The following is a 14,630-nucleotide window of genomic DNA, read 5'->3' on the forward strand; positions in this document are numbered from 1 at the left end:
AATTAACACCCACCTTGAATGGGCAGGGTAACTCCTCCATGGAAATCATCCAATCAAATGGTTCACTCACAGTTGATTGAGTCACATCTCCATGGAAACACTCAATCAAAGAATTCCAATCTAATCAACACTAATACATCTGCTCCCGCAAGATTGCATCAGAGATGATGGGGTTTTGGGAGACATAATATATCCAAACTGGCACAGACATTGAAGTGGAACTCAGGTGTGTGAGGTGTGCTACCATGAAGAACTCTGAAATCATGTTATGAACTGAATCATGTCTCCCACAAAGACATGTTCAAGTCCCAACTCCTGGTCCCATGGGTGTGAAGCCATTTGTAAAGAGGACCTTTGAAGATGCTATTAGTTAAGGTGAGGCCAAACCAAATGAGAATGGGCCTTGATCCAATATGGCTGAAGTTCTCATAAGCCAAGGAAATTGGGCATGGACAAAGAGCGCTGGGAAGAGCTGGAAGCAGGAAGTCAGCAGGAACCCTGAAGAGAAAGGGGAGGAGGACACTGCCATGTGAGAGCCAAGGAACCCAAGGATTGGCTGCCAGCCAGAATGCTACTCACCCTGGGAGGAAGCAAGATTTCTAGCCTCTGAAGCCAGGAGACAATAAATTCTTGCTGTTAAGCCAACCTATTGTGTGGTATTTGACATAGCAACCTGGAAACTAAGACACTGTCATAAGTGGGAAATAGAATATTCTAGAACTTAGGAGTGTTATCTTTGGAGACACTAGTTCTAGTTTCCAATGCTGACTCTCCCACTTCCTAGCTGATGGGTGACCTTGGGCAAGCTAATTAAGCCCTCTGAGCTTCTATTTGCTTTTCAGTATGTGAAGACACACTACCTAACTTGAAGTAGCGTTGTGCGGGTTTAACAAGTGAGTATGTCAGGCATATTGGAGGTCAATGAGAAGTCATGGCTATTACTATTGAACAATTAATAGCTGTGCTTCATCACAGAGTAGAGGGAGTAGATTTCCTGAGTGTCAGTGTGGGATGAGGTGTCTTTATGGAGGTTTGTTTGGTTATATGAGATAACATAGTAAGAGCTCAGATTGGTATCTGGTGACTAGACCAGGGTCTTAGTAAAACCACAGATAACCAGCCCTGATTAGAGGCTGCATCTGAGCCAAGAGGCAACCCAAGCTCAGTGCTACCTTTTTGATTCCTCTCTATTACCCTATGAAGTAGGGCTATCATGAGTCTCATTTGGCAGGTTAGGAAGCTGACTCAGGGAAGTGAAATGATGTCCCAACCCCTGTCTGCTCTCCAGGGGAGGTGTCAGATCACACTTTCCCTTCTGGGTGGACTGGGACCCACTCAGTAAGTCCCCTGCCCTGGGGGACCCAGAGCAGGAGATGGAGCTGTGTCCTGAGGATGGGCACAGGGGCTGAGGTCCTGGTGGAGTACATCTTGCCATAACTATATCAAATCTTGACATCCTATAACCTTGGGGAAATGAACTCTCCAGAGAGATGGATTTCTTCTAAACAACTGGATGCTCACCTTCCAAGTGCCAGAATGTCTTACTTCAGTGAAAATTTATGTAGAGACACCTTCTCAGTGCCTGATTTCTAGGGTGCAGGTGTGGGAGTGGGATAACCCACAAAGCTGCTGAGGGCGTCCCAGGAGAAGGGGCCTGAGGAGCTCCCACCCCATGGGGAGGAGGGGGAGTTCGGGTAACCTCTGGGAGACAGAGAGGCTGGAACTTAAAAAAAATCTCTCTCAATGCATTTATTTATATATTTCTCCAGTTGACAACAAGAAGAGTGTTCCCTAGCCTTTGTGTATCATTGTGTGTGTGTGTATGTGTCATGGATTATATAGACAATTGGATGAAAGCTTATGGATCCTCTCTCAAGATTGCACATACACACAATATTCCGGATACAATATTCTGGATACAACATGCCCCCAGATTGCCCTACTATTAACATTGTGCATTAACATGGTGTGGTACATTTGTCACAACTCATGGCCAAATATCAATACATTATTTAATAACTAATTACATCCACAATTTACATTAGGGTTCATTCTTTGTGCTGTACCATTCTATGAGCTTTGACAAATGCATAATGCCCTGTATCAACCATTACAGTATCTGTTCCAGTTTGCTAAAGCTGCTGTTATGCAAAATACCAGAAATGTATTGGCTTTTATTAAGGGGATTTATTAGGTTACAAATTTACACGTCTAAGGCCATTAAAGTGTCCAAACTAGGGCACTCACAAGAGGAGGCCTTCACTGAGGAAAGACCGATGGCATCCGGAACATCTCTGTCAGCTGGGAAGGCATGTGGCTGGCGTCTGCTGGTCCTTTGCTCCCAGGTTCTGTCTTCGAAATGGCTTTCTCCAAAGAGTCACTGGGTTTCTGTCTCTCTTTGCTTCTCTCTCTCAGCTTCTGTGCATCCTTGCTTGTTCTCCTGGGGTATTTCCCTTAAAGTGTCTGGGGGGTCCTCTGTTAGCTTCTCTGGGGCAAACTCTGGGCTTCATCTCTTGGCTTAGCATCTCCAAACATCGTTCTGTCTGCATCTCCCAGTGTCCGCAAGCATCTGGGTTTATGTAGACTCTCAGCTCTCTTAAGGACTCCAGTGATCTAATTAAGACCCACCCTCAATGGATGGGGTCACACCTCCATGGAAGTAATCTAATCAAAAAGTCTCACCCACAGTTGGGTGGGTCATATCTCCATGGAAACAACCTAATCAAAAGCTCTGACCCACAAGTAAGTCTGCCTCCACAAGACTGGATTAAAAGAACATGACATTTCCTGGGATACATAATGGTTTCAAACCAGCACAGAATCAAATAGAATAGTTCCACTATTTACCCTTCTGCCCTTCCCCCTGAGCCCCTGGCAACCACTGAACTCTTTGCTCTCTCTACAGATCTGCCTTTTCCAATTTGGGGGTTCTTATAGATTCCTCCTCCAGCAGGGGACCCATAAACTCCAGATTAAGAATAGCCCAGGAGAAAAATCTTACAAAATTTTTTCAAAACATTTTCTCCTAAAACTTCTTCATAAACTCTTTATGAAGAGTTTAATGGCTAAATAATACTCCATCACCAAACCATAGCTTACTGTTGAATATTTAGTCTTATTGTTTGACTACTAGAAATAACACTGTTGTAACATCTGTATGGATAAATTTTTTTCTCTCTTTCTCAACTAATTTCCTTTGCATGTGTTCTTAAAAGTGGAATTATTAGGAGAGAGGATTTAAAGAATTTTTAATGTTCTTGGTACACATTTTTAAATTCTTTTTCTAGAAATTCTGCTAAATTCACATTTTCAGCAGCTGCAGAGAAAAGTAGTGGTCTTCAATATCCCATCCTTGCTATCATGGAATGTTAGTATTTTCAATATTTACAATTTGGTAGGTAAAACATGCCATCCCAATGTTGCTCAAATCTGTGCTCTTTAATGATGGTGAGGACAAACATTTATATAGATACGTTTTTGCACATTTTTATATCTCTGTTTTGAAGGGTCTGTGCCTCCCTTATTTATTTAATAGACTTTGTTTTTTAGAGCAGTTTTAGGTTTACAGAAAAAGGAAGTAGAGAAGGTTCCCATATGCTGTCCTCCTGCCCCCAGATTGCCCTCCTATTAATGTTGTACATTAGTGTGGTACATTTGTTTCAAGTGATTGGCCAAATATTGATACACTACTTAAAAAATAATTAAGTTACAGTTCTATTAGGGTTCATTTTTTGTGTTGTATGAGTCTACCAACTTGACAAATGTGTATGGGCATGTATCAACCACTGCAGTATCAAAGAGAATAGTTTCACTATTCACCCCTCTGCCCTTCCCCCTGAACCCCTGGCAACCACTGAACTTTTTGCTATCTCTTTATTTTTGCCTTTTACAGAATGTCATATAGTTGGAATCAAACAGTATGTAGTCTTCATAGACTGGCTTCTTTCACTTAGCAATATGCATTTAAGTTTCCTCTTTGTGGCTTGATAGCTCACTTCTTTTAATCATTGCATGATACTCCATTGTATGGATATATCAGAGTTTGTATATCCATTCACCAATTGAAAGGCATTTTTGTTGCTTCCAATTTTTGGAAATTATGAATAAATCAGCTATGAACATTGCATGCAGGTTTTGTGTGGACATCAGTTTTCAACTCATTTAGGTACTGTTTTAGTTTCCTGGATTGCTTGAGCAAATATCATGAAACGGGTTAGGTTAAAAAATGGGGATTTATTAGCTTATGGTTTTGAGGCTAGAAGAAAGTCCAAATCAAGGTGTCATCAAGGTGAGGCTTTCTTTCCAAAGACTGGAGTTCTGGAGCTGGCTGCCAGTGATCCTTGGCTCCTCTGTCACATAGCAAGGCACATGGCAGCATCTCCAGGTCCTTCCCTTCTCTTCCAGGTTTCATTGATTTCAGCTTCTGGCTGCTCCATGTGGCTTTTTCTCCTCTTTGTCTGAGTTTCATTCTGCTTATAAAGGACCCCAGAAATAGGATTAAGACCCATCCTGATTGAGGTGGGTCATGCTTTAACTGAAGTAGCCTCATCAAAAGGTCCTACTTACAATAGGTCCACACCCACAGGAATGGATTAACTTTAAGAATGTGTTTTCTCTGGGGTACATTCATGGGTACATACCAAGTAAGACAATTTCTGGATCATATGGTAGGTCTGTGTTTAGCTTTGTAAGAAACTGCAAACCGTCTTCCAAAGTTGCTGTATAATTTTCAATTCCCACCAGCAATGAGTGAAAGTTCCTTCTGGTCCACCTCCTGATGAGCAGTGTTTGGCGGTATTGATTCTTTGATTCTAATAGATGTTTAATGGTGTTTCATTGTTGTTTTAATTTGCATAAGACGTGGACCATCTTTTCATATGCTTGTTTACCATCTGTATATTTCCTTTCATGCGGTGTCTGTTCAGATCTTTTGCCCATTTTAAAAATAGGGTAGTTTGTTTTCTTATTGTTGACTTTTAAGAGTTCTTTGTATATTTTGAATATAAGTCCTTTATCAGATATGTATTTTCCAAAACTTTTCTCAGTCTGTGGTTTGTCTTTTACCTTTTTTATTTAAATTGATGTCTCATGTAATTTGTGAGCTCTTGAAATATAACAAATATCAACCTTCATCCTATTTAATGCAAACATATTATGTTTATAAATATATAAACATTTCTTATTATATATTTAATTTAATGTTGAATGGTAATTTTCATTTTGTATGTGGTCATTTTTGTGTTTTGCATAGAGAAAGCCCTACCTCATGGCAAGGGAAGATAACTATTTGACCAACATTTTCTTCTAATATTTTTATGATTTCAGTTTTATATTTAACTCTTTAATCCCTCTAACATTTATTTATTTATTTATTTGTTTGTTTATTTATTTGAGAAGTTGTAGGTTTACAGAAAAATCATGCAGAAAATAGAATTCTCATATACATTTATTTGGATATATATATATCATGAAATCAGCCTCTAAACTGATTTTTTCTCAGTGAGAGCAGTAATTTTCCTAGTAGCATGTACTCACTAATCCATTATTTCTTCTTTTTATTTTTGTGACTTTTAAAACATATTAAGTTCTTGTCTATAGAAATGCTGTGAAAGGCAGAATTATAAGATGACACCCAAGGCTATGCAAGAAGTGCACATTCCACAACTGTGAAATAGGATGGATTTTACTCTTGTGATCAGGTTGTATGACATGGTTGACCCCATGACACAGAGACTGCCAGGTGGGCCTGACTTAATCAGATGGGCCTTAAAAAGGCAGGGCATTTTCTCTGGCTGGTCAAGGAAGAAGAAGTCAGAGAGACATGCTCCATCCAGCCCGGAAGAAGGCAGGGTGCTGATGGAGAGGGGTGTCCTCTAATTGCTGGGAGTGGCTGCCAGCTCCAACCAGCAAAGAAATGGGCACTTTAGTCCTACAAAGCTAAAAGGAAGTCAATTCTGCCAACAAGAATTGTGAGCTTGAAAGCAAAAGATCCCCCAGACCCTCCAGACTGGAACTCAGCTCAGTCAACAGTTTGGTTCCAGCCTTGTGATAATCCTGAGCAGAGAACTCAGTTGTGCTGTGCCAGATTTCTTAATGGCAGAACCATGAGCTAATAAATGGATGTTGTTTTAAGCCACTAAGTTTGTGATAATTTCTAATACAGAAATGGAAAGTTAATACAGTGAATATTTGTGCATTGGTGAAACGTGTTTAAATTAAAATCTGACAATTTCCTAGGTGCTGCTGACGAACAGGAAGGGTGGGATTGGGTAATTCTTCCATGAAGAGGAAGAAACATGACATGGTACAGAGACACCAGCTACATGGCATTTTCAAGGGTTGCAAAAGCAGTACAAAAGGTTTCTGTGTGCTTGTAGTGGGTTCCTGTATGAATAGTGGCTGCAAAAAGATGTTGGAGTCCTACGTTCCACCCCCTCCCGGTACCTGTGCTTGTGTCGATTTGGAAATAGGGCCTTTGCAGATGTATTCAAGTTAGAAAGAAGTCGTTGCATTAGGCTGGGCCCTAAATCCAATGACTGGTGTCCTGATTAGAGAAAGGAGAGGAAGAGTCAAACAGACAGACAGACAGGGAAGAAGGCCACATGGCAATGGAGGCAGAGAGTGTAGTGATGAGGCTACAGGTCACAGAATGCCAAGGATTGCTGGCAGCCCCTAGGAGCTAAGAGGGAGGCATAAAACAGTTTCTCCTTAGAGCCTACAGAATGGGCCAACCCTGCCAACATCTTGTTTCAGACTTCTGGCTTCCTGAACTGTGAGATAATAAATTTGCTATAGAAACGCTACAACACCCTTCAGCCAGATTCCCCAATTTTTTGACATTTTACGTTTGCCTTATCATTCCTTCTCTGTAGAGATAGGTGTAAGTGTAAACACACACACACACACAGCCATGTAGTTTTTCTGAACTACTTTCTGAGTCAGATGCTGACCATATACCCTATTATCTCTTAATATTTCAATGTATATTTCCTAAACAGAAGGACACTTACCCATATGACCCCAGCATAACCGGTAAAAGCAAGAAATTAACACAGATAAAATAATACCATGTAACCCGGAGACCTCAGTCAAATATGATGCATTGTCACAATAGTGTTCTCTGTGGATCTGGGATCTCATCAGGAGCAGACATTGCATGTAATTGTCATAACTTTTTTTGTGTTCTTTAATGTGGAAAATTCCTCAGTCTGTCCTTGTCTTATGCCATTGTTGACAGGTACAGGCCAGTCACCAGACAGAAAGGCCCTCAGTTTGGCTCTGTCTCATGCCTCCTCCTATTAAATTCTCATGCTGCATTTGGGGCAAGGATGTGGGGGATGTGGTGTCCTCAGTGCATCTCGTCAGGAGGCCCCTGACTTCACTCTGTCCCGTTACCGCTGATCTTAACTATTTGTGTCTTAAGATGGAGGCTGCCAGTTGTCTCCACTGTGAAGTTCATTAATGCTCTGGATTTAGTAATTCATAAACGGGATGACACTTTGATACAATGTAAACATCCTGTTCCTCATCAAAACATCCACCCACCACCAGTTTCAGCATTCATTTAGGATTCTTGGATGAATCAGTTATTACTACGATGGCTGTCAAATGGCTATTTTAAAACTTAATAATTCCTTCTACACTTATTAGGTGACATCTTACTGTAAAGTAGAGCTTTCCCATTTCCTTCCTTCCTTCCTTCCTTCCTTCCTTCCTTCCTTCCTTCCTTCCTTCCTTCCTTCTTTCCTTCCTTCCTTCTTTCCTTCCTTCCTTCCTTCCTTTCCTCTTTCTATTTCTCTGTATTAGTATAGCTCACGAATTCCTATTTTATTCAATGGGTTACAAACTATCACCGTCCTCATTCATTTAAATGACCAGGTTGTTCTAGACTGGCCAGCGTGAATCCCGTCAAGCTGGCTGCTTTGTCCTTTTGACATGTTCCCCTTATTTTTTGAGCATTTATTTTCTTCCTGGAAGTAGCAAGGTGTTAGTGTTCCAGCTCATCTTGTGGTTTTTCCTGCCCCAGCCCTGGTGGTAACCCTTCCTCCAAGGAGTCCTGGTTTTTATTAGTGGAGAATGATATTAGAAACAAGGATCTGGGTGCTAGGTGTGCCCACTGTACCGAGGTGACATTAATTCTAGCCCCTCGCAGCATTCGGGGTTAGAAAATACACACACCTATATTTAATTCTCTATAATTTTTATCTATGTGTATCTGTGTGTGTGTGTGTGTGTGTCTCTCTCTCTCTCCCTATCTTTCTCTCTCTAGCATATCATATTTATCATATCTATCATATCAATCTATCTACCTACCTGCCTATCTATCCTTCATCTATCACCTCTATCCATACACCTATCTGACAAACCATGAGTTCACACCTCCATTTCCAGTCCACAACCACAGGGTTTATTTTTGCCCCCCCTTCTATATTTGTAATTACCTTCTATGCCAGGAAGAAACCTGGCTTCTATTATCCACAATTTATTTATTTATTTTCTAAATCCTCCTTTTGCAGCCAATCCTCCAGACACACAGGCCATTTCCTAAGCCTGCCCCCACTGACCTCCCACCCCACTGCAACAGTTCAGCCAATTGCTCAGCCTCTACCAAGGGAAAGGAAGTGAGAAGGGAAGTACTGGGTGCTGTTGCAATGGGGTGAGTACTGGAACCATGCCTTGAAATGTTAAGAACATGGTCTGAGTATTATGAGAAAGGGTGTTAGGATGAAGCTAATAAATTCCACACTATCTGCACTCATCTGCTCATACGACACTTCGACCGTGCCTTTCTCCAAAATTTCCTGATTTTGCTGATTATGCTCAGAAATCAAAGCACATGCCATATAATAAATATGAATTTTGAATATCAAAATGAGGTTTAAAATATCTCATAGCACTGAAAGCTATAGTCAGTCTCTCATGAAAGTGGGACTTCATAAGATAATTGACTGAGTAGGAAGACAGCAATAACATGTAGGATCTATAAACTATCATGAAGTAGAATAGCTTCTATGTCATGATGTTGGTCTATCATTCTGAAAGGATCTTCTGTGAAAAGAGCATAGAGATAATGGAAGCTGCCAGAAGAAAAGTCTGTCCATCCACATACTGACTGTCTATCTCTGAATGGGATAGGCAAGTGAATGACCACTTTGAATGCTCTAGAAGGGTGGTTCTAAAACATCAGTGGTTAAGACAATTGTCAGAGAAGTACTTGACAATGTGCAGATTTCTCTATACCCTAACCCAGAGACTCTGATTTTGTGGTTCCAAAGACGAGGCAAAGTAGGTAACACTATCTTAACACATGATAACAATGCATGTAGTTGTCTGTTTCGGTTTGCTAAAGCTGCTGTTATGCAAAATACCAGTTTGCTTCACAATCCTTGGTAAGGCCAGAAAACCAAACTCTGTAGCCATGGAGCCAGGAGCAATTTCCAACCACACTCCAGGGCTCTCCAGCCCAAACTCCAATGCCCCTTGCTTCTTTTGGGCTAGGTGGCAGAAAATCTTTCATTGCTGCCATCAGAGAATTGAAGTTGTAACTGCTGCTTACTGAAGATGACCATCACTGATGCACCCTTGCCTCACATGGGTAGCACATGCAGGGGAGCCTCACAGGACTGCATCCAACTGGTAGAAATTAAGTCACATGCATGCACCATAAATGGAATGTGGTGAGAATGGTCAGTGTGGGAACTGCTCCTTCCTCTTCCAGCCCCCTCTGCTGGCTACAGGAAGCATTACGTGGGTGTGCCTTGGCTGACCCTCATGACAATGCTTTTAAGATTTAAAGTAAATGGAAAGCTAATACAGAATATAGTCATCACATTCTGACCTCTTGGGCAAGCTTCAGAGCTTCAAAAATCAAACAAGGTGGAAAGTGAGTTTTATTTGTTTTGACTATATTGCTTTACGTTTTTGAAGTTGCAACATGGAAAAATCTTATTTAGAATCCTGGAGGTACATCACAAGGTCCTAAGTTTTATGGAAAATGTGGTTTGTAGTAAAATGCCAATTTATGTATTTATTTATTTATATAGCTTTCTTTAATAGTGGATTTTCCCCCCCTTTCTTTCTTTAGGACTTTGAGGAACAGAAATCCTATAAATACTGGACCCACTCTCTACTGGCTCCTGGCAACATGAAAATGGCCTGATATCATTCAGTCTATGATGGTGAAACTTTGAAAGACCCTGGAAACTTTTATTTATCTGAGAAGAACCACTAGACTGTTGAATCATCCCTTTCTCAAATATCTGCTTCTGAGAAGCTACTCTAGAACACACATTTTACATTAAGATCCCTTATCCATTTTGAGTTAAATTTTGTGTACAGTGTGAGGTATGGATCAAAGTTTATGTATTTTACATATGGATACCCAAGTGTTTCAGTGCCATTTTTTCCATTAATACAATTTTATTGCGATATATTCACACACATTTCAATCCATCCACAGTATACATCAGTGGCTCACACTATTGTCACATGGTTGTGCATTCATCACCACAATCAATTTTGCAGCATGTTCATTATTCCAGAAAGCCAAGAAATTTTAAATCTATTATAATTTAGTTTGTGTTGATTCCAACCAACTTCAATATCCTATACCTATACTGTACCCATATCCCCCATCACTCCCTTTTATATTCTCAATACCAATTACATCTTTATGCATTGGGTGCCCAGTAACAAAGATTTACTCTTGTTTTTTATGCATTTGAATTTTCAGTCTCATAAGAAGTAAAAGACGACACTGAAAATGAAAAGTGAAATAATACTGGTTTTAATATTTACCCATGTTGTTACTTTATTTACAACATTTATTTGCATCCAGCATCAAAATACTGTGTAATCTCCTTTACTTTCAACAGAAAGACTCCCTTTAGGATTTCCTGTAAGGCAGGTCTAATGATAATGAACTTCCCCAGTTTTTTTTGGTCAAGTAATGTCTTAATTTCCCCCTTATTTTTGAAGAAAAGCTTTGCTGGGCATATTATTCTCAAGTGACAGATTTTTTTTTTTCTTTCTGCATTTAAACATGCCCTCCCATTGCCTTCTGGCCTCTATTGTTTTTATTCTGAAATTATATATTAATCTTATTAAGGATCACTTACATGAGACATGTTGCTTCTCTCTTGCTGTTTTTTTAATTAAATTCAGTTTTATTGAAATATATTCAAATACCATGCAATCATCCATTGTGTACAATCAGCTGTTCATAGTACCATCATATAGTTGTGCATTCATCACCCCAATCTATTTTTGAACATTTTCCTTACATCAGAAAGAATCAGAATAAGAATAAAAAATAAAAGTAAAAAAGGACATGCAAATCATCCCCCCCCATCCCACCCTATTTTTCATTCAGTTTTTGTCCCTATTTTTCTACTAATCCATCCATACACTGGATAAAGGGGGTGCGATTCACAAGGTTTTCACAATCACACTGTCACCCCTTGTAAGATACATTGTTATACAATCGTCTTCAAGAGTCCAGACTACTGGGCTGGAGTTTGATAGCTTCAGGTATTTACTTCTAGCTATTCCAATACATTAAAACCTAAGAGGTGTTATCTATATAGTGCATGAGAATGTCCACCAGAGTGACCTCTCGACTCTGTTTGAAATCTCTCAGCTACTGAAGCTTTATTTTGTTTCATTTTGCATCATCCTTTTGGTCAAGAGGATGTTTTCAATCCCATGACGCTGGGTCCAGAGTCATCCCTGGGAGTCATATTTTGTGTTGCCAGGAGATTTACACCCCTGGGAGGCAGGTCCCATGTAGGGGGAATGGCAGTGAGATCACCTGCTGAGGTGGCTTAGCTAGAGAGAGAGGGCCACATCTGAGCAACTAAGAGGTACTCAGGGTGAAACTCTTAGGCACAGTTATATGGAAGTCTAGCCTCTCCCTTGCAGTAATGAGCTTCATAAGGGTAAGTCCCATGATAGAGGGCTCGGCATATCAAACCACCAGTCCTCAATGTTTGTGAGAACATCATCTTGCTGGTTTTAAGATTCTGTTTTTGTCCTTGGCATCAGACAGTTTGATCATGATGTGCCTCAGTATAGATCTATTTGGGTTCATTCTGCTTGGTGTTGAGCATCTTGGATTTGTATATTCATATCTATCATAAGATTTGGGAAGTATTCTGCCATTATTTCTTAAAATATTTTTTTCTGTCCATTTATCTCTCTCTTCAACTTCTGGAACTCCTATGATGTGTGTATTGGTACTCTTAATGGTGTCCTACAGGCTCCTGAGGTTCTCTTCTTTTTTTTTCATTCTTTTCTCTTTTTACTCCTCAATATGGACTATTTCAATTTTCTTGTCTTTGAGTTTGCTGATCTTTTCTTTTGTCTTTTCCAATATGCTCTTGAACCCCTTTATTGAATTTTTCACTTTAGTTATTATTCTTTTGAGTTCCAGAATTACCATTTCATTCTTGTTCATAATTTTATTTCATTTTTGAAATTGTCTTTTTTGTTCTTATATTGCTTTCCTTATTTCCTTTAGTTCTTTGTCCATTTTTCCTTTTGTTCATTGATCTTATATCTGAGAGTTGTTATAAGATCTTTGATTAATAATTCCAGAGACTCTTCTTCCTCCAAAATATTTTTCATCAAATTCTTTTTTTCCCATGACTGGGCCATACTTTCTTGTCTCTTTGTATGCTTGTAATTTTTTGTTGAGAAGTGTTATGTTGTGGTCACTCTGGAAATCTAGTTCTTCCACTCTTCAGAGTGCCAGACTAAGAACAAGAAGAAAAAAGGAAGGAAAGAAAGAGAGAGAAAAAAGAAAAAAAAATTAAAAAACATACAAAACACCCACACCCAAAAAACCAAGGGGGAAAAAAGAGGAAAAAATAAAGTTCACTGCTTATCCAGGTCTCTTCTTATGTGCTAATGGGAAGTTGGTAGGTGCTGCTCTCAAGGCCAAAACCTAGGCCAACATCCCTGGTTATCCTTCAGAAATCTTCCAGATCCAAATAAATTGAACAGAGAAAGGGAAAAACCAACCAAGCAAAAGAGGGGGTGGGAAGAGAGAGAGAGAGAGAGAAGAAAAAGAGAAGGAGAAAGAGAAAGAAGTGCCTTGGATCTTTATGTCCCTATAGATGCTGGTGGAAGGCCAGAAGATGCTGCTTCTGAGAAAAACTGAAGTTAATATCTGTACTGTGCACTTATGGATCAAACAGACTAAGCAACACAAGAATGAGAAAGAAACCAGTGAAAAAATGCACTGGAGCATTAAGTTGTGGTAGACACCGGGGTGTGGCCAGAATCTGCTGCTTCAGAGAGGACTGAAACCAAGGCCAGAGTCTCTGCTCAACTTTCAGGGATCTACCAGACCAGGAAATGGCTACACATAGGGAAAAAACAAAACAAATAAGCCCACCAGCTCTTTCTCTCCAGATGCATGCTGGTGGGAGGCTGGAAGGATTGCTGTCCAGAGGGCAGAAACTGAGGTCGGTTTTCACACTGGTTCTTCAGGGTACCCCAGACCCCCCTTGATCCTTAACCCCAACGTTTAGAGGAATAAGTTTCCTCTTCCAGCCCCAGTCCCAGCTGGGTGCTTGCAGAATCTGGGTCACTTCACTTCAGCTGCAGTTATTGCTGCAGTGACTGCCATGGACCTGAGCAGTGGGTGCTTTCCACTGGTTTATGTGGACTCTCCACAACCTCTCACACCCTCCAACCTAGTTAATTCCATTCTCTTTTTCCAGTTTCTTCATTTTTCTAGTGGAGGGAGCAATTTGTAAATTTTCCTACGCTGCCATTTTGCCACTTGCATTATTTTTGATGAGAAATTTGCATCTTTGATCCTCTGTCCATCATTTTCTCTTTTCTCTTACTGCTTTCAAGATTTCATTTTTATCATCTGTTTTGAGCAATTTGATTATGATATGCCTTAGTATGGTTTTCTTCATATTTCTTGTGATTGGAATTCATTGAGTTTCTTGGATCTGTGGGTTTTCATCAAATTGGAAAAGTTTCATCTATCATTTCTTCAAATATTTTTTCTCTCTTCTTTGGGGATAATTTTTTTTTTTAAATCGTCATTTTATTGAGATATATTCACATACCATGCAGTCATACAAAACAAATCGTACATTCGATTCTTCACAGTACCATTACATAGTTGTACATTCATCACCTAAATCAATCCCTGATACCTTCATTAGCACACAAACAAAAATAACAAGAATAATAATTAATGTGAAAAAGAGCAGTTGAAGTAAAAAAGAACACTGGGTACCTTTGTCTGTTTGTTTGTTTGTTTCCTTCCTTCCCCTATTTTTCTACTAATCCATCCATAAACTAGACAAAGGGGAGTGTGGTCCTTATGGCTTTCCCAATACCATTGTCACCCCTCATAAGCTACATTATTATACAATTGTCTTCGAGATTCATGGGTTCTGGGTTGTAGTTTGATAGTTTCAGGTATCTACCACCAGCTACCCCAATTCTTTAGAGCCTAAAATGGGATGTCTAAATTGTGCATAAGAGTGCCCACCAGAGTGACCTCTCAGCTCCTTTTGGAATCTCTCTGCCAGTGAAGCTTATTTCATTTCCTTTCACATCACCCTTTTGGTCAAGAAGATGTTCTCCACCCCATGATGCCGGGTCTA

The sequence above is a fragment of the Choloepus didactylus genome, chromosome 10 (genome assembly GCF_015220235.1).
Source record: "Choloepus didactylus isolate mChoDid1 chromosome 10, mChoDid1.pri, whole genome shotgun sequence".
Taxonomy (NCBI): Eukaryota; Metazoa; Chordata; class Mammalia; order Pilosa; family Megalonychidae; genus Choloepus; species Choloepus didactylus.